The sequence below is a fragment of the Anastrepha ludens genome, chromosome 3 (genome assembly GCF_028408465.1).
Source record: "Anastrepha ludens isolate Willacy chromosome 3, idAnaLude1.1, whole genome shotgun sequence".
Lineage (NCBI taxonomy): Eukaryota > Metazoa > Arthropoda > Insecta > Diptera > Tephritidae > Anastrepha > Anastrepha ludens.
In genome coordinates this window covers 84,178,505-84,199,889 of record NC_071499.1, presented here as the reverse complement: position 1 = coordinate 84,199,889, position 21,385 = coordinate 84,178,505, and the positions used below count along the sequence as shown (strand labels likewise).

Genomic DNA, 21,385 nt, shown 5'->3' with positions numbered 1-21,385 from the left:
ACATGTGAATACTCGTAAAAGTATTAGTTATTTTTGGCACCTTTGTCCTGAAATTTGTTTCAATTGCGTAGAAACATTTCTGCGCAAATGCGTACATATAAACAAGGGGGTAAAGGTAAAACGTGTGTAAAAGGTATAGAATGAGAAGGGTATAATCAGATATTTTCTGTGTCTTGTGTTATTTGTTTTAGTGCAAAATAGTTATCCAAGTATATAAAATAAAACTATAGTAATTGGAAAAAAGTGCAGTAAACAAACTCAAATCCATATAACAATTTAACACTTCGTGTGTGTGTAATACAAACTACGAAAAAGGATTCAGCCGGCGAACAAAAAGGTATCGGAAAGTGCAAAACAAACGTTTGCAGCAAAAGAAACAACAAAGTACATCGCGAGCAAATCAGACTGAAAAGTGTAAGTTATAGTTGTAGAAATACCGAAAGTTAATTAAAATAAGTAATTTGTTAAAGAAAAAGAGACTTAAAAATGTATTAATAATTTGCACTGCTCTGCAGTTAACGCAGATATTCCAAAGTATTCGACAAAAAAATTAAATGTTTGTCTGTGGCTGCAATCCTTTTTTTAACTCTACTTGTGTTTGATCGCAAATATTGTTATTGGTGGCTCACAAAAACATTTGCTGTGTATTACCCCTGCAACCACCGCATTCACCGCACTCATACGTACATATGTATGTATGTATGTATGCTCATAAGTCGCATATTCTCTTCTGATTTTCTTTCCGAGTCGGCTTGTTGATTTTTTGTTTTACTTTTGTTTTTGGTTTAATTTTGCCAACAGCTCAATACATACATACGTTTGTATGCCAGTTTGCATTTTTCAACCGGCTTCCTCACCTTGGCATTGGTGGTGGATTAGCAATTCCGACTGGCTTCTGCTTGTTTGGCCAGTTGTTTAAAGCGTTGCCACCTAGATTATCTGGAATTCTGTATGTTGAAAAAGGGCTTACTGTAGAAAATATTTTACCCAAATGACGCCAAACTAAACGGAGTTTTACTTACAAGCAATATTTACAATATTTTCCACATGCATAAAAGGGGATAAAAAGAAATGAGTGCAACTGTTTCTTAAAAGCTATTTAAGTTGTAATTGTTTGTCAATTGAAGTCTGAAAAGTGCTTCGCCTCCTATAAATTGGCGCTATTGATGGAATGTATGTATGTTTGTAAACGGGGAGATGTGACAACTTGATCTACGGTTGGTTCCAGTGCGCGCCGAGCTGTCATATTCAGTTGTCTAACTGCATTCTGTTTACCTACCTGAGGTGTTTTTTTTTTTAATAGTTTGTAATCAATTTGCACTTTGCGGTTTCTTGTTTTATTTGCTGGTGATTGTGTGTTGAACCTGTTTTTCATTACATTACTTTTGCGTTGATTTCTTGTTGTCCAATATGCTTTTCCATATTGTCTTTTCAGTGCGTCGATTTTCTTTTAATTAGTCTTGCACAGTTGTTTTTGTCGACGCTCCAATTGCAGTGACAATTGACTATTACAGGCTCAGTCACAACTCCAACGGCACGTACAAGCTTACAACTTATTTGTGTGTTTGTTAATTTGATAGCAAACATATTTTAATCAACCGGAATCAATACAATAAATATATATGCAGGTACTGATTTCTTATAAAAAAAGAAACAAATTATAAATCCTCATGAAATGAAGGCACAACTTACAATATGGTCCTACGAGTAGCCCTAATTGATAGAAAGATAATCAATAGATTATCAATTTATTTAAAAGTCTTTTTTATTGCAGTATAGCGATGGCGAAAGATAATAAGACCCGTGTTAATGAGTGATTTTTTCTTTGACACATTAGAAGCAATATTAAAATTATTGAAATGAAAATGTAAGAAAAAGTTTCCTTTAGAAAATCTACTTTTTACATATTTTAAAGCAAAATCTAGGGGAAAAGTGCTTCTGAGTAGAAACGAAAATTTTTGCGAAAAAAGTTAGCACGCAAAATTGATTTTGTTGTGCCACAAAACGTGAACAAAAGAAAGCGCTAAGTTTGTTCATGACCCAAAAGATAAAATTAAAAGAAAATATTGGGTAAAAACGTACAGCACTGCATTGAAACCAGGCGAAACAATTTGCGTGTATCACTTTTCGGCAAAGTATTTCGAGATCGTGCCAGATCTGAAGAGGGCGAAGTTGTCTAGTGATGCTCTTCCGAAGCCTGTGGAAATTTCGCATTACTGTAATGAGCCCGAGGCGGTCCATCTTTTGGCTGACGTTTCTACGCAAACAGAGTAAATCCTTTTTTATTTAAAAGGTGTAGTTTTACAATATTTAAACGAATTTTGATTTAGATCATGTATTGATTGTCGTGTGCTTCTACTGAAAAAAAACTGGATAAATTCAAATCCAACGTCAGTCAAATACTTTCTGAGGGGCAGATTAAAAACTTGGAAGACCCAACCAAAGCCATTCATTGGGCTTGGGACGATATGGCACAAGCAATATCCTAAATTCGTACATGGATTAACATACATCAATCTTCTGAGAATGGGAAAAATATGTTTTTTATGATAAACTTATAGTTTTTAAGACATAAATTGTTAAAGCTTTTGTGAAACGTACCGAAATGCTGTAGAAATTGTTAAAATCGAACAATTAAGTTCAAAATACAAGTTTAGTTGTATTTCATTGCTTGTCAAACTAAAGGGCTTTCCAATAAGAGGTGTTATTTTGATATTGAAACAAAAATGCTATTTTTTAATATAAATGATCGGATGTTTATTTTATTATAAAGAGGAAGGTATGCCGTTAATAGTGGAAAATAACATCAGGCAAATGACCACCACGACCACGCTTACAGGACAATATCCTCTCATGTAATTTTCCCCAACCGAATTGCAGAGTGGCTGCCCTATGACCTCGACAGCCTCACGAATTCCATTTTTGAGTTCTTGAATCTACCCTGGGCTGTTGGCGTAGACCTTTTCTTTCACGTGGCTCCAAAGAAAAAAGTGACAAGGTGTTAAATCACAAGATCTTGGTGGCCAATTGTGAACACCTCTTCGAGAGAGACAACACCGTCCGGAAACTTTTCCCGTAAAAGATCAATGGTTTCGTTGCTTGTGTGGCACGTAGCGCCGTCTTGTTGAAAATAAACGTTGTCCAGAACGATACCATCGAGTTCTGGCCATAAAAAATCGTTGTTCCTGTTATTTGAAAACCCTTTAAATCTCGTACATCGACAAATATCGATGTAAGTTACGATGCATACTTTACACTATTCCATTTCATGTAAATTTTTTTTTTGCAGTAAATTTTTGCAATTTTGGACAATTATCTCTCCAATGGTAGTTTCATTTTATATTTCGTCTCCTAAATCGTCCTTACATGGTTAGCGAAACGTTTATTCTTAACGGCGACGAACAAAAACTCGTCGAAATCGCTGTTTGTAGGAGGTCACTTATCACCATTTGTCGGTGATGATTTTTTCAAGCGAAAAGCCACAAAATTTCTGAAATATCTGTTATTCGCGCAAATTCCTAACACTAGATGGACCACCCTGTATTATACAAATGTTAAAAATTAGAAGAATTCTTTATTTTGGCCTTTCACTCATTAATTTGGAAAAATTTAAAGAGTTGATGAGTGCCAGACCTGAAATACATGCTGGGCTACCAATTTCTGAAAAAGGTCTGTTTTTAAATCTTGCTTTCCAGTTCGGGATGAGTGAACAGCCGCATGCATTGTCTGGCAAAATTTGTCACATTTCATTTGCACGACTGCTTTACGTGCTTGAGCCATTAAATTAACATAATTTGACCATTCATAGTAGGCCTCTTTGAAAGATAATCGATTTATATATACTTTCGCTATCCCAGAATATGATCGCTTTGGTTTAGATGCCGCTTTTCCTACTTTGAATATCTTCGGCGGTTTGTCTGCTATTTTTTTATTATTTTCCCCAACTCAGGGGATTTCTTCTACCGTAAAAGAAATTTCTCCTGTGCGTTTCTTGCTAACCTGAAGTTCTTCGGATATTTGACATAAATTTTCTTCTGCATTTTATCCGATCACTACCATTGTTGTTGTTGTGGTTGTTGCAACATCATAAAGATTCCCCATAAATGCTGAAGTGGCGGCATTGGCTGGACATACATCCAGGTCGTACGGGTAATGCACTGGTATTGGGTGGTTTTTTAACAGTTTGGGAACTTAATTACACAACACAGAAATATTGTGGTAATTTTTTTTTATTATTTATAATTTTCCATAGCATTTATTTTTCGAATATGACATCCGGCATATGTCCATCCCGGCTACGAGTTCCATGGTTTTTTCAATCGGTCCAATAAATAGATTTTTAAGCGCGCTGTATGGCAAGTTGCGCTATCTATCTGGAACCAAATGTCGTCTATGTTTAGATGATCAATTTTGGAAAAAAAAAATTAAGTCAGCATGACTTAATAGCGCTCGCCATTCACCGTAACGGCATTCGAAAGAAATAAGAACCTATGATACCGCTAGTGCTCTATTAACTTAGCGAAAATACTTTTTTTAATAAATTTCTACATTTTGAAAGCGTTGTTTTGGCGTTAACCGATTCATGCTGACTAGCCAAACCTTACTGAACAGAAATCTCAACACAGTTCGCCATTCTCGGCTGTCGAACCATAGGTATCGATATCGACAGTTCTCATGCAGCTACAATAAAAAAAAACAACCTCTGTAATGGAGTGTCGGTGGAAGGAATTTTTGGGTTTCTGCGGGCTTAGTGAGTTTAATATTTTATAAACAAAATAAAAAATACTTGATATCCATATCGCTTAAAGTCTAAGAGATGATGAGTCATCGCCAAGTACCTAAGGCGGCCAGTGTAGCCGCTCGTATAAAACACAGATATAACTTTTATGTATTTATAAAATTTTCTTATAATTTACCATTCTTAAAATTTCCTCTTCAGCTTTATTCTTTGCTCCACTTTAGCGTATTCGCATATAAAGTATATACATTTGTTTGTATTTACCGCCATTCCGGTGTTTTACTTCTCTCTTGACTCATCGTCATCATCCCTCCTGACTTGTTTGTCCACCTTCGCAATTGTCTGCTTTTGTGTATCTGTTAAATTCGCTCTTTCGCATTGTATTCTGTAAGTTGCGGCTGCTACTCAACGTCAAATTACTACCAGGACCTTTTGTGTGAATTTAGGGCGTGTGCTTTATGGCTTCCCGGTGTTTGTCGCTAAGAACTCTTACTAAGTGCTCGTGCAGCAGAGAGTGGCTGCTGCATACTTTCCAATTTACTCCACGTTCTATTTTCCACATTTGAGTGGGGCGAATGCAATAGGTATAAAGAATAAAAAAAGTGTAATTCGTATTGTCGTCGCTGAATGATATGCGGCCCCTGGTGCATCATTGATGATTTTGTTACGCCAGTGTAGATTTCCTCAAAGCGCCTTTTGGAGGATGTTGATTGAACACACAAACTTACATACATATGTACGTAAAGGCGAAGACTGATATTGAGAGAAAAACAGCAAAATGAAGTAGAAACACAATAGTTCATACTTGAATAGAATTTGGTATCTCAAAACTTTACAGAAGGGCATTCACAATTAAGTGCAAACAACCAGGCATCAGGGCAATGGCAAATTACCATGGCAACACAAAAGCATTAACCAATGAGGCTGAATTTATAGAATAAATGAATGAATGAAATGTTATATGACTAATATCGTATAGCAGAACAGTTGCAGGATGGCATTTTTTTAAGCTTTAAGCAATAAACTTCGATAATGCCGAACAATAGTCCCTAGATAACCAGATACGAGTACATTTCGGTTTGAATCATCTAATGCTAACTGCAACGAACGCAAGCAAAAATATTTTCACTGAGATAAACCGTTTGACACTGCGTACGTTTATTTATCTGTGTGATAAAAATCCACCCCTGATCAAATGGGTTAAATAATAAATATTTGATAAGCAAAAGTCGATTCTGAATTAGCACCATATGCTCAAATTTTGCGCAAATACTCGTACATAGGTATGTACGTATAAACCTGCCTATCGGCATACATATGCATATTTTTATATAAAGGGCTTTTAAATAGGGACGCACCCTTAAAGGATAACATTATTTGAGCTTTAGCTCCTGGACGATGCTACGACTAGTAACATGCCGATCAACTTCGATTATTTCTGTGATTTTATCGACATTTTCTTTGACATCGACGAAATTAAAATCGCACGTAAATATCTGTGACAGTATCGACACCATAAACGCCATTCACAATATCTGCGGCCTGGCTTGCATTTTCATTCAAAGAAAAACTGTAAAATGTAACGCATTTTCTCTTCGTTGACTTCCATTGTTAACACCCTGTGACTCACAACTGAATGGAACGAATTAAAAACAGCGAAATAATTTTTTTAGTGTGAGATGTCACCTTGACAGCGAGCTTAAACTTTAAATTGTTTGATCGCTATTTTGTGAGATATCGATCACTTCAACCATTTACCGATAAAATAATGGTTTTCTCTTTCCCCATAAGGTAAAAGATAATCTACATGTGATGCGTTTGAAATGGTATTAAATTCAAATAACACTCGAGAAACTGGAGCAAAAGAAAAGTAAAATTTAAAGGTTTAAAAGCGAAACCGGGAAGTTTCTTTTGTACTGGTTGAATTCTAATAGCATGGGCATATAAATTTTATTCCAATTAACAGAGACGTGCTCTTTTGAGAAATAAAATAACACTTTACGTGTGTAGCGATTTTTTAAATCTTCGAAATCTAAGTAAAAGGCTAACGATACTCGTTACGCTATTGGAAGGACATAACCAAAATGGTTTACAAACTAAGTTAGTTAGTCTTACTAAGTAGAAAATTTAATTTATCACACATTTCGGAGAATATGGTTCAATAACCTTAATTTTACAACATATTTGTTTTTATTATTATAGATTTACGCTTGTTTTTTAAAAGGTACTTCAGAGGAAAATACTACTAAATTAAAATTCTCTGCTATAAATCTTACAAGGTAATATGGTTTTAAAACTACTTTTATTAAGAAAGAAAAGAGCCCAATATGGCAAGCGAAAAAACAGGGAAATACGAAAAAGAGTCTTTGTCGAATCGACGAAGATTTCACGCTGACATTTAAAATTATTCTTGTGATATAACAACGTCAAAACATCACTAAAATTTTAGATTTTTATAATAGTGAAATTTACAAGAAAATTATTAAAAATTACTACCGAATTTTAGACTCAGGTTGTAATAATCGTTTCACCCGAAAAGTTCGAATCGATCGAAATACCAGAGATTGTGTGCCGTACTGTAATTGCTTCCATTTAAAATGATCCAATTCAGCCGATTCTACGCCATTTACGAAAATTCGGAATCTCTCAATCAACTTGTGGCAAATTTTGCATAACAATCTTAGCCTACAGCTGCTTTCTTAAGATCCAGTCTTTGATTGGAGTCGGAAAAAGTTACATTTAGACCCTATCGAGACACCCTGTATTATATATAATATACCATGTACTAAATGCATATGGATGGGTATTCGTGACTTTGTGTGGATACACTAATAGCTTTGTTAGAAAATTTTTTGTGCTTGGAGTGGAAAATTATACATTTTGCAAATTGGAAACATGGTGGACAATCACTAAAAGTTCTGATTCGAAAAACCTGTTTGATAGTTTTTTGAAGTTTCTTCTTGCTTCTGAGCTATCCAATATATTGCCCTCTTCGATTAGCCAATGATGATAGATAGATAGAGTACCAGGTTTGCCCATCCGAAGTAAAGTTGTGAGAGTAGCTTCGGCTGCCACGTCACCGGGAACTCGGCAGGAGAATTCTCCGTCCAATCAGTCGTTGCTCAGACTGCAACAAAGTAGCATGTCTGCTTTGATATTTTCTCTATATCACCACCACAATCTCAGTTTTTTCGTAAACTAACCGCTGTAATGACCCCACTTACCTCAGCCAATCAGCTGAGTTCTTTAAAATCTCTGAGAGCCAGCTAACGGTGTGCTGTTAATCTTTGCATTCTGTACATCGTGGCTGACAGTTTCTGCTGAAACAATTTTTACCATCGATCGAACGCAGCTGGTTACAGTTTATGCAATTCAGAAAATTTAATGTAGAGTTTTTTATTCATCGATCAGTCGGGGCAGCAGAAGGACATACTGCGAAATAAAAGGGACCATTATATTCAAAACATTTTTCCAGTTAAATTCGCACTAGGGGATCGGAAACACACTTGACTAAAATCGCAGTGTGAATAACAGAAGTAAAATTTAGCATCATGGGGTCAATGTAAGTACTAATAAAACTCAATTTTATGCTACTCGGCTACAAAGATTGGCATTAACTGTAAACAAAACATAAAACCCGCGAAATAAAAAATAAAAAATTATCGTTAGACTTATTAACATGACTAGGAGGAAGCATATAGGCCCCTATTATGAGCAACATTCGATCTTCGACTGTAGTCGAAAGTGCTGATCGAACGAATTTTCATTTGGTATTATGGTGCTCATTCGTTGAAGAATAGGACTATTGTGAATTTCGATCGCTCGACGCATTTACAATAGATAATTTTTTCTCAGCTGATACAGCAAATCAAAATAAAAGAAAAACCGATTGTGTTGAAATTCTTTGCTAACATTATTTTTAAAAGGTAAAAAAAGTATTTTTTGTGAAAATGAGTACAACAGAGTTGTGGTTCGACGATTCATCGGACGATGAAAGATTAGTGGAACTAGCTAGAAGTAGGAAACAGTTGAGGGACGCATCCAACCACCTAGAAATGGCTTCCACTGAGTAAATTTAGAGCTTTCAAAATGTGTTGACGTACTTAATATTACAGAAATTTCCTTACAGATTTTTAAATAACCTTAGATTATCTAAAGAGCCGTTTGTGAACCTACTGTCCAGTACAGAAAACCAGTTGCAGCAGTGCACCCGAGCCAAATTGATTCCAAATATTTTAAAGCTAGCCACAGTTCTGCGAGTTTGTGCTCAGGGATCGTACCAATTGAGTATTGGTAATGAAGGTATGCTAGGACTTGCTCAACCCAATGTGTACGATGATGCTGAAGATATTGAAGTGGAGTCAAATAACGGAGAATTAGAAAACATAAGAAATGAAATTTTGAGAATATTATAGAAAAATCTAAAAAGTATTAAATAGAAACCTTTACACCACACTTTCTGTTTTATTTTTGTTATAAATTTTCTTTATTCAATTATTCGTCATTCGAAAAAAAAATGAAAATGTATTTCTATAAACATCACAAAAAAAAACCATTATTAAGCTTAATCCATTTTGCTGCCGTTCTCACTGGTGGTCCCAAGCAATTCAGCTCCGTTGTAAATTCCTCCCATTTTTTTGCTGCTTGAAGTTTGGTGCAAATCCCTTTTGCGAATTGGGGATTCGCCTTTCTAATTGTTGTTTGGTACTCACGACTTTCGCCCTGCATAATATTAACAAAATTAGTATATATTTATTATTTGGTTACTATAAAACCATAAATAATCGCAAACAACTTACACTTTAACAAGTTTTCCCACTATACGCTACACGATCGAAAGCAAAATTGCATTCGACTCTAAATTCGGTAAACAACGAAAATTTCGATAGGGTTGCACCGCTCATAATACCAAATTGACATTCGATTTTCGATCTTCGACAACCAGCGAATATCGAAGATCGAATACAACTCATAATAGGGGCCATAATAATTTCTAAGAGATGCTCATATAGTTTAACTTAAAATATGTACATATGTGAGTATCAACCAGTTTTATGAGTTCATTTGCCCACTGCCGAATAACAGCAAAGTTATCGAGCTCACTCGTCATCATTCCATTGGCAGAGTGGACGGGTTACCTTTTCTTTCATTTCATGCTAATAGAAATTACTTCACGATTTGCTTCCGTTTAATTGGCCGGATGTGCTGTTAGCACCCGCTGCCGTCGCCAGGTAGTCAACGCGGCTATTGACGTCTCAAGTCGAAGCGCTCGCCGCTACAAAACACCCGCAAGCCGCGTATGTTGATATTTACGCGTAAACCTTTACTTCTATATGTATTTTTATATCCATATATTTTTTGTATTACAATTTTACGTACGTGAAGTATTCTACATACATACATACATATCTACGTGCCGGAGGGTGTGGGGTACAACCTCATCACCAAATGCCACAAAGCGCGGTGTGAGGTCAATGCACGTAGCAAGTGCTCTCATGCAATTTTGTGTTGTTTTATCGCTTTTTGTTTGACGAAAATATTTACGATTTGTAAATTCTACTCTTTCTAAGCAGCATTCCATCAGCTGGGGCACTTAAACGACTTGTCAGCGCTTCCCTACTCACAACCAAAGATATGTACACGTATGTGTGCCTATTCATGCCAAAGGATTAGCCCACATGCAGATTTGTAAACACTCACAAGCTTATGTATGTAAATATATATATTTACAGACATATATTTACATGCTTACAGTGGCTGTTAAAATAGTAGTAGCGCAACGTATTGCTAATTATTGACTATTAATTTTTTCATAGAATATTTTATTTTTATTTTTTATGTTTTTTTTTGTTTTGTATTATTTATTTATTTTTATAATTGTTTTAATTTCTATAAATTTTTTTTTATTTTATTTTTTTTTTTTATAAAAATATAGGCCATACTACAACCAAAATCATATAACTCACAGTTTCGAGCTTTGTAAAAAGTTGAAAAAATTTTACAAATTTTCATCAAAATATCGAATATTTTTGTCAGATTTTTTGAAAAATTCTAAGTATACAGTTTTGTAGCTCATTCCATTTTAGTATTATAAAGGGTGATTTTTTAGCTATTATCTTTTTAAACAGTTGGCTTAAACAGCTGACGCACGTTTCGTGTTTTGTTTCACTGTCAAACATTTTCAGTTTGGCCTATAATTTAACCATGAATCGTCTTACAAACGAACAACGCTTGCAAATTATTGAATTTTATTATAAAAATGCGTGTTCTGTTAAAGTTAAAGTTTAAAGTCGAAAATTGTGTTCAGCGACGAAGCTCATTTTTGGATCAATGGGTATGTAAATAAGCAGAATTGTCTATTTTGGAGTGAAGATCAGCCAGAAGAATTGCATATTTCTGAATTTTACGTGTGTTTTTTTGAAAAACTTTCCTATAGCTCTTAAAAATTCACCCTTTATTGTGCAAAGTTAAAGCGGCTTTGATTTTTTATAGTTTTTGATAATTATTTTCGTGACGGTTTTATGCATTTTCTTCCATTCAAGGAATGCTCGATTGTTTTTTTTTAATACATTTTGTGCTAAATTAAAAACAAAAACATGACTTTAGTGATGGAAATCTTCATTTTTACCTTAATGCGCTCCATTGTTTGTCTGTTTACTGCAGCTGCCTAGTTTATAAGTGAGATTTATGGTTGGCGCAAGAAGCCATTTGGAAAAAATTTTACAAATCTTCCGATAGGGTGATAAATTTTGCGGATTTTTGCAGAAATATTTTGGGAATGTTTTTTTATTATAATCTAGTATATCATATCATGGCATTTATTTTTTTAAATATGTCCACTACGGCTTACAGTCACATGGCTCACTCGGTCAGTCTCGTTTTTACTACTTTTTTCAATAAGTGTGGCCGTATGGTGGCTTGAATATTGCAATAAATCGATTGTTATGCGCGCTGTTTGGCAAGTTGCACCGTCTTGTTGGAACTAAATGTTGCCGATGTTTACCTGATTAATTTTTATTTCCAATAGCGCTCGTAACGGCAGCTCCCTCTTCGTTCTGAAAAAAATAAGTGCAGTACTGTATGAACTTTGCGAACAGATTAATTTTTGTAAGAGTAAATTTCCACAATTTGGAAACGTTGGATTTTTTAGCGCCTTCAAATTTTCAGAAAAAAAGCTAAAAGATCGTAATTTTGATGCATATAATTTTTTTTTGTAATTCTACACGAAGTTTACACCCTGAGCTATATAGTATTTTTTTTGCAAAAAAAAAACAAAAAACAAAAAAGGAAACAAAAATAAAAAATAAATACCCAAAACTTGTCAATATGTGGCACTGATATTATTTTGACCGTCACTGTATATATATGTACATATGTACATATATATATATATAAATACACATGCATATGCAATAACATCTGTGAGAATGTGTTTAAAATGATTGCCCTTGAAATTGTTTTCTTATTGCTCCAACGGCGCTCCACACCACTTCGACGCCTAAAACTCGTAAATCCATGCCATCGTCACTCGCTTCCCTTTGCTTGCTCTCCACCCCCACGTTCCTGATCACGCTTTTACCGATTTTTTAAATTTCTTTGCCCCAGACATTCTGTGCATTTAAATTTTTCTGCTACGTCTGCAGCATCCAGCAATGAGATGCTCGTCGGAGAGCAGTTTGTTGTCTTGGGGGAGGGGTGTTGTTGGGTTTGCACACATTGTATCTCACATCTTACATCTTGTATCTTGGAATATCTGTTGCCAGCGCTACCATTTGCAGCTTCATTTGTTCCCCACATTGCAGACATTGTCATCGCTGTTTATTGGTTTGCTTTCTTTGTTTCGTTTCGCGTTTCGCGGAGTTTCGTTGTGGTGTTGCAGCACACAAAAGTTGACATTGGTTTTGGGTTTTGGTTCTGTCGCTCATGCTGTGCGCCCAGTACGTTGTCCTTTTACATCGGCACGCTGGTTGTTGGTGCTTGCTTATATGCGTATGAATGTATTTTATGCGGACGCCTGCCTCCGCTATACTTGACTGTGTGTGCGTGTGTGTGCATGTTAATGCGCCTGCGTGTGAAGGGCCCGTGACAGCCGTTTGCCGGTTGTCAGCGTCTGTTCGCTGGTTGCCGAGTTGCCAGCTGCTGTTGCTGTTGCTGTTACTGCTGCTTTTGATGTTGTATGGAGTACAACAATCAGCACAACTGAACCAATACAGCGCAGTAGTCGCAGTTACTTTTTCGCCATTTTCAGTGCGCTTTTCCAACTTAATTTGCAATGTATTTTATGTGCCTATGAACACGCGTGCGTGTGTGTGTATGTATGCACGTACTTATATATTTGGGTTTTACGTATTGTATTTCTAGTTTGTTTTCTCCACGGCTGCAACGTGTGTCTCGCATGTGTCATTCATTTCGTTGACTCCATCCCCTCATTTTAGTTATTGCACATATTGTATTTGTTTATGGCATGGCCGATTGTCGACTTTCCACTGACGTTCCTGTCTGACTGACTGGCCGACCGGGCGGGTCGCTGCTTAGTCACTCGGTCGTTTGATCCTGCAACTTGGTATCGATGTCGTTCCTGAGTCATAGCACATACATGCATGCATACATACATACATACATACATGCATACATGCATACATACCTACATATATGTAATATATGTACATTCATTGCTGTTTCGTCGCATATTTCATCCGCTTATTTTTTGTGATTTTGTTGCTATGCTAAGGTTGAGGTGAGGGCGTGTGATATTGTTTTGCGATTTCATGGACTGCATACATTCCCACATTTTCCCTTGTTAACCTCGCGTTTGTGCCTTCCTGTCCTCAAATGCATGCAAATATACATATAAAATATACATTCAAACATAATTGAATAAGCGTGCATACAATTTCGTGTTCCGTTTCCTCAATTTGTCCTGATTTTGCTGTCCAAACACACCCTTCATTAAATATTTATGTGTTTGTATGTTTAGTGATCAAATTTAGTCGAAAATCAATAATACAGAGGTGTTGCTCCGGTAAGACTTTATATAGGTACGTACATACATAAATAAGTACGTAAGTACATACACCCATACACTAAATTGAAAAAAAAAAAAATCGTAAGTTAGCTTATACAAAACCTCAACGTAAGGGATGCCCTATACTATGAGAAATGTCAAAGACATTTGTTTTTGTCCTCTTATAGTAGATAAAATAAATATTATATTTAGCTTTTGAAAATAAATTTATATACGAATTTTTTTACATTGACTTGTTAGCTGTACTAGGTTGTTCGATAAAAGAGGGTGTTGCTACTAGTCTATATTTTTTTGTTATGGTGGTGCACTCCTCATATGAACGTACATATGTGAAGTTTCATTCCAATCTGTCATTTAATTCTTTGCTTACAAGCCATTTAGTATCGACGTGTCACAGTATTTTCTACAATAGAAAAAATCAAGTAACGTGCAGTGATTGAATTTTTGTTTTTGGAAGGTTTAAAAACAATGGAAATTTATGAACGAATGTTGAAAGTGGAAAAGAACTTCAGTTGAAAGATGGGTTGCTGAATTTAAACGCTGAATTAAAGGCTAAAGAGTTGTGTGAACCTGGTTATTCTGCATTAGTTTTTTGGGATGCGAAAGGAATTTTGTTTGTGGATTACTTACAAATAAGTAAAACGGTAAATTCTGAATTTCATTGTAACCTTTTAGACCAGCTGAAGGGAAAAATTTGTGAAAAAGACCCAGATCGCAAAAGAAAAAATTTCTTTTCATCAGGAACATTTCACAAGAGAATTTTGACAATGGCTAAAATCCATGAGTTAAAGTTTAAATTATTGAAGTATCCACCGTATTCCCCGGATTTGGCTCCTAGCGGCTTCCATCTGTTTCCAGACCTAAAAATATTCATACGTGGAAAGCGTTTTTCATCAAATGATGAGGTCATAACAGCTGTGGAGGCGTATTTTGCAGCCCTTCCAGATTCTCACTTCAGAGATGGAATTCATAAATTGGAATCTCGTTGGAACAAGTGAATTGATGTTCAGGGGGACTATGCAGAATAATAAAGTGCATTTCCAACCATAAAATTGTGTTTTTCTTAACGAACCGAAAAACTTATTGAACAACCTTATATTTACATAGTAAAAAAATAATATCTTTTTTTTGTTTTGATTTTTAATTTATTTGTATTTGTATATATATTTGTCCACGGAGAAGGTTTGTAGAATATGCTCATTGATACCACTCACCACCAAGTGGAGCTGCAGAGTAGCAACTTCTGCCCCGTTCAACCGATTGTCATAAAAATTAGTATGACCCTGTATTTTTACACAGAGGAAACGAATATGACGAATTTGATTGAAGACATATGATTGACAATCGCTAACAAGGCACCGGTGCAACTGGGAATGCCTGGTTCCAACCGACCTGCAAACAATCTTTTCGATCGAGATTTGCAACGAGAAACACACTTTGATTCTGACGAACTGGAGACATTCGTTAGAACAAATCTTCCGCTGTTGATTCCAGAACAACGCATACCGTTTGACAGAATTATGCGTGCAATCACAGAACAAAACTGTGCACTGTTTTTCATAGATGCGCCCGGTGGTATAGTCAAGACTTTTCTCCTTTTTCTAATTTTGGCAACCATACGATCACAAAATAATATTGCACTGGCATCATCTGCAATTGCGGCAACTCTTTTGGATGGTGGCCGAACAGCGCATTCAGCATTGAAACTGCCGTTGAATTTACAAAACACTGAGGCACCAAGATGCAACATCTGCAACAGTACTCAAAACGTGTGAAATTATCATATGGGACGAATGTACAATGTCTCACAAGAAAGCATTGGAAGCGCTTGACCGTTCACTTCGCGATTTGAGAGGAAACAGACGGATCTTCGGTGGCGCACTCATTTTATTGTCTGGTGATTTTCGACAAACACTGCCCATTATACCACGTTCAACACCCGCTGATAAACCTAATGCATGTCTTAAATCATCAGTTTATGGCATCATTTACAGAAATTGACTTTGAAAACTAACATGCGTGTACAACTACAACGGGATGCTTCGGCTGGAAATTTTGCAAAACAATTATTGGATATTGGAAATGGGCGAATGGAAATTGATGAATCTACATAATGTATCACCCTGCCAGCAAACTTTTGTAAGATCACAGAAAGCATCGACGAATTGGTGCAAAAAGTTTTCCCAAACATTGCAGAAAAATAACAAAAACCATCAGTGGCTCAGTACGCGTGCTATAATAACAGCCAAAAACATCGATGTCAATACCATCAACTTCACCATTCAGCATCGAATACCCAGTGTTACGACAACATATAAGTCCATCGATACTGTGGAGAATCCAGACAAGGTTGTCAACTATCCAACTGATTTCTTGAATTCGCTTGATTTGCCAGGCATGCCGCTGCACGTTCTTACATTGAAAATTGGCGTACCCATCATTCTTCTTCGAAACATAAATCCACCACGACTTTGCAACGGAACCAGACTCTCCGTCAAGAAAATGATGAACAATGTTAACGAGGCAACAATTTTGACTGGAAAATTCAAAGGTGAAGACGTACTGTTGCCACATATCCCAATGATCCCGACAGATATGCCATTCGAATTCAAACGTTTACAGTTCCCGGTGCGACTCGCTTTCGCAATGAGTAGTAACAAAGCACAAGAGCAATCGTTACAAGTGTGTGGACTAAATTTGGAGAATCCATGCTTCTCACATGGACAGCTCTTGTGGCTTGTTGGAAAACCTTCTGATTTATTCGTCTGCGCACCAGATGGAAAAACAAGAAATATTGTGTATCCCACAGTACTTCAATAAACATCGAATTGAAACTAAACTTTGTAATGTCACAATTTTCTCGAAATAAACAAAATCAATAAAATGGTTTAGAATGAATTGAGTATTTATTTGTGTACTGATTTTTCTTTAAAGTTATTTTTCTTAAATTTATTTTAGTTGTTGGCGTAGCAACGCGCGTCGGGTACAGGTAGTTTTATAATAAAAACCAAGCATAAACAAAAATTTTAAATAAATTTCAATAATATCGAATAAAATGTGAGACAGAGGAGAGACTTTTGTTAAAAGCATACATTTTCAGGTTTTGCTGGTTTGAAAAATTACAGAGGACAGACGTTTGAAAAACGGTACGGCTCTGCAAAAAACAGATGCTCACAATTCTGCAGGCCAATTTAACAAATCTTATATTCAATTAAGCATAAAAAATGAACTCTTACTCCAACTTTCACCGATATGAACTCATTTTATGTAAATATTCCACGAAATTTGAACAGCCCACAAGTGAAAAAGTGATTGCAGCATAAATGCTTAAGCTTAAGGTCGTGCTATCAATCTGTAAAGTTTAAAAACTCATTTCCATTTATTGCCGATTTTGCGCTGATGGCAACGAGACACTCTTTTTTATTTGATACATTTACATACATACATAGACAAACATATGTACATTAAACCACAGTCAAAATGTGAACATCGCTTATCCTCTACATAAATGCACCGCATTGCACATGAAGGGGTTAATAGCCTGCAACCGGATTGTGCATATCTACAGTTTAAAAATATACTTACTTACACTTGCAATGCGCCGCTTGTTTTGCCGGCTGTACCAACTCAGTCTGACTGCAATCATGGAATGCCGTATCAGACCCTGCACTTGGCAGTGCATAATGGAACAAAAATAAGTAATAACATGGCTGAAAAGTGCGTGAATGAATATTCTATTCTAAAATGATATAAATTGTGATGTCTTGAAATAAAAAGAGGAAAGAATATATAAATTTACCACTTTACTGTTTGCGGGAAATAATAAAAACGCTGATAATTTACGAAGCGAAGTGCGAACGATACGGTTATGAGCGAGTTCGACAGGAAGAGCGGGCGTGACGACTGAAATACAAAATCAGAACTCAACGCTAGATTTGAATAAGCCTGGCGCCGTATAAATATTGAAAATGCAACTTTTAACTCTGATAGCACTTTGGCTATGCAATATTTTGTCTGGGGAAACTTTAAAAGGCAAAAACGAATTTCAAAAGAAAGGCATATAAATCTTTTCAATAGATTTTTTTTTTCTTTTCAACCACAAATGCAGCCGCAGCCTGCTTATCAAGTTGAAAAATATTTTACAGACATGCATCGCACTAACTTTCATGAATATAATGGGTGTTTTTTTAGAGGTAGCAATTTTTTTAAACACAAGGTGAAGTCCAAAATAAAAAAGACTTTTGTCATAAAAATGTTTTTGGTGGTGCCATCTTTTTAATGAGTTAGTGCGTTGAAAGTTACATCCCTAGCTGACTTCCAATGAAAACTTGGTGACATGCGGTCCAGTGGAAGCTAAGTTATTGCGTCTAAAGTGTCAGTATGTTTGTGTCATCGGTACAAAAATGAGTTTTGAAGAAAGAGCTAATATACAATTTTGTTTTAAAATCGGTAAAACGTTTACCGAAACATTTGAATTGATGAAGAAAGTTTACGGCGGCGATTGTCTATCTCGAGCCAGAATTCATTAATGGTTTACACGTTTCAGAGATGATTGATGCCAAATAACATACGAGCGCCCAAAATCAGTAATCACCGAAAACTCCATCGAAATTGTTCGCAAATTTATCAAAAATTAACCGAAATCATCGTTGAAATTCATGGAATCGGGACGAGACGAAGAAAAGACGACTTCCTTTGCAATATTGTATGTAACTGGTGATGAAACGTGGTGTTTCCAACATGAACCTGAAACTAAACGTCAAATTGCCGAATGGAACGCCCCAAACGAGTTTGGAGAAGTCAAAAATCATTTGTTTTTACGATTCTAAGGGAATTGTCCACAAGAAATTCGTGCTAACGGGCCAAATCGTCAGCGTTTGAAGCGTTTGTTGCATCGCATTCGTCGAATTCGTTCTGAATACCGCGAAGGAGGAAGCTAGCGCTTATTGCATGATAATGCGCCATCTCATCGATCCACTTTGTTACTGATTTTTTAACCAGAAATCGCATTTTAACAATCAACCACTCACCGTATTCGCCTGATATGGCTCCCTGTGACTTCTACCTATACGGAAAATTATATTTGGCCATGAAAGGAAAATGTTTTGCGTCCGTAGAGGCCATCCAAAAGACTTCTACTGACATCCTGAAGGGCATTCCGGTCAATGACCTGAAACACTCTTTCGAAAAGCTTTTAGATCGCGCAAAACAGTGTATCGAGGCCAAAGGGGACTATTTTGAATAAAAAAAAAAGAAAAATAGTCAAAACTGGTCAACATTTTGATGTCAGTTTCACTGCTGTACAAAAGGACTTCCGTTTAAAAGTGCATCCATATTTATTTATAAATACCAGAACCACTTCGACTACCTCAAATCGAGGACAAAGGAAACGCCTAATAGTAAGCATAATTGTAATTTCCTGTAAATCTGCTACCTCATATTAGCATTTGTAAGTTATCGGTTGTTGTTGTAGCAGCATGAGCATTCCCCATACACATTTGGTGTAGGGACAGTCTTTGGCCGGATATAAATTCGGATCGTTCCGGTAAGATAGGTCTTACTATCGTGGGAACGCAACTTATTGATATTCCTTTTCGCGTCTATACAAACAAATGTTTGCAGTATTTACTTTAAACCGTCGTAGCCAACGCTTTCTCATTGCTTCTCTGTTCATTGCGCTGCAGTTGAAAATACTTTCCAGATACTTGAAGAAATTGGCAGAGTAACGAGTGAATGTTGTCATAATAAGTAGTTCGTTGGTGGGCAATTTGGTTGCAATTTGCATTTGAAAAGGCAATCCACCTATTTTTATACCCCTTACGATCGAGGAGATCGCTTCAGCAAAAAGGGTTGTTAGAATTGTAGTGAGCAATTATTAAAAAGCGAATTGATTAGGGCAGTTTTAAACAAGTCGTATTGTTGAGGTTAATGGAAAAACGCCATATCTCTAACTAGATTTGTTGAATTGAACGGAGAGGTTCGCACAAAAAAAGTGTGACTATCAGTTCTCAATGATGGATTTTGAACCCAACTTCAACATTCACCTACGCGACATTCATAAGTGGCTGGGAATTCCATATCCTTGTGTGTGAAGACGAGATTTGGATATTTTTATTTTTTGTTTGGTTTTTTGGGTGGATGAGTTGGGTTCAAAATGCCCTCGCAATTACATCGACCGTTGTCTACTGCGTCAAGTGGTGTTGTCACTAAAGCAATCCCTCCTCTCCTTCTGGGGAGACACCTTTCGCAGAACTACTTTCTGTATTACTTCAGGGGAGGCCCAGAACGGCATCCATAAAGGACCAATTTTATTAACCCACGTCTGGGTCCACCATATTTGTAGCCAGCTTTCATCCTATAGGCTCGTCTTCTTGTGTCTTTACCTGTGCGGCAATCGGCTTCCTTCTCTTTCCGCGAGCCACCTGTCACAATTAAAAAACGTGTTTTCAGCGTCATCACTCGGCGCTTCGCAGTATATGCACTTGGGATCGCTTATTTTGCCCAATGCGGTATTGGTATCTCCTGAAGTATCCGTGGCCCGAGAGGGAGTAAGTTAAGAAGTAGTTCACTTCCCCAAAGTTCCTTCGGACCCATTTGACTATTAATGGAATCAGTTTCGCCGTCCATCTGCCACTCGGTTCAGTAGCACCGGCTTTGCCACGCTACTGATGACGTGTTTCTTCTGGGAGTCACATGCATCCATTCGTTCCCGGAACATAAGATCGACGGGTACCTCCCCGCTGATCGCAAAGACTGCAGCGCCAGAGACATTTGGATATTGGAACAGAGTTTAGTGTCTTGGCTTTGTGAAGAAATATTCCAGACCACTCTCTAAGCAAAGTTGGTTCGCATGATGCTCATGACTACCTCGAAGTTCTTTTTATTGTAGATCAATGACCAAATACCAGTTGGACTAAACTGTAGAAGATAGCATTCACTTCGGCATGAACGAAGAACTACAGGGATACTAATCGCTGGATTCGGAATATCACGTTCCGATTTCTGTTAGGCACTTAGAGGTGAGAGAGAGAGAGTGAGACAGAGTCTATTGCCACTTCGAGTAACGTTTGGTCTGGCAAATTTTTGTGTCTTAAGACTAACTTTCATGGATCTATTCTGGAATATGTATTGTATTTGTGAAATACATAGATATATGTATGCGTGAACTTTCCTCTTATTTCAAAGCAAATACAGTGGGTAATAATAGTCAAAGAACGTTTAAAAAGAAAAAAAATACTTGCCTAAGAAATTTCACCACACAACGCTTTAACTGGGCCTACATTGATTTGGATTAGATCCCATTGAATTTTTATGTGCCAGGATTTTGTTCCCTTATCTTTATACGTCCTTTGTAGTTGTGCATAGAATACAGCTATAGAATAGACTTCGGGTAGTTCGAGTAAGGTCGAGCCTAAAATTTTTATGAGTTAGATTGCAGTGGATGCCGTCGAGCTCAGGTTGTATTTACTTATAGGTCTAGGTCAATGATCTTGCGAAACCTTAGCTTCAATAGCTAAGCCCTTTGCTGAACCAACTGCTATGTCTGAAGAATTCCTTCAGGTCTTTTAGATCAGTAACTCTGTCCTGATTTGGAACATCTAAGAAATCTTTCTTATATAACA

The 21,385-nt window shown here is 36.6% G+C and overlaps 1 protein-coding gene across 4 annotated transcripts in view; it reads left to right on the top strand.

Moving 5' to 3' along the window:
• The first annotated feature begins 278 nt into the window (after nucleotides 1–278).
• The window catches only part of LOC128858311 (protein singed), a 103,709-nt gene continuing 82,602 nt past the window's right edge, over nucleotides 279–21,385 (top strand). For 3 of the 4 annotated variants that reach the window (XR_008453999.1, XR_008453998.1, XM_054094475.1), the window contains exon 1: nucleotides 1,386–1,628. The gene's annotated coding sequence lies outside the window, so the exon portion shown is untranslated. Of the gene's footprint in view, nucleotides 415–1,385; nucleotides 1,629–21,385 lie in introns of those variants that run through there. The other variant, XM_054094476.1, reaches the window with a different exon arrangement.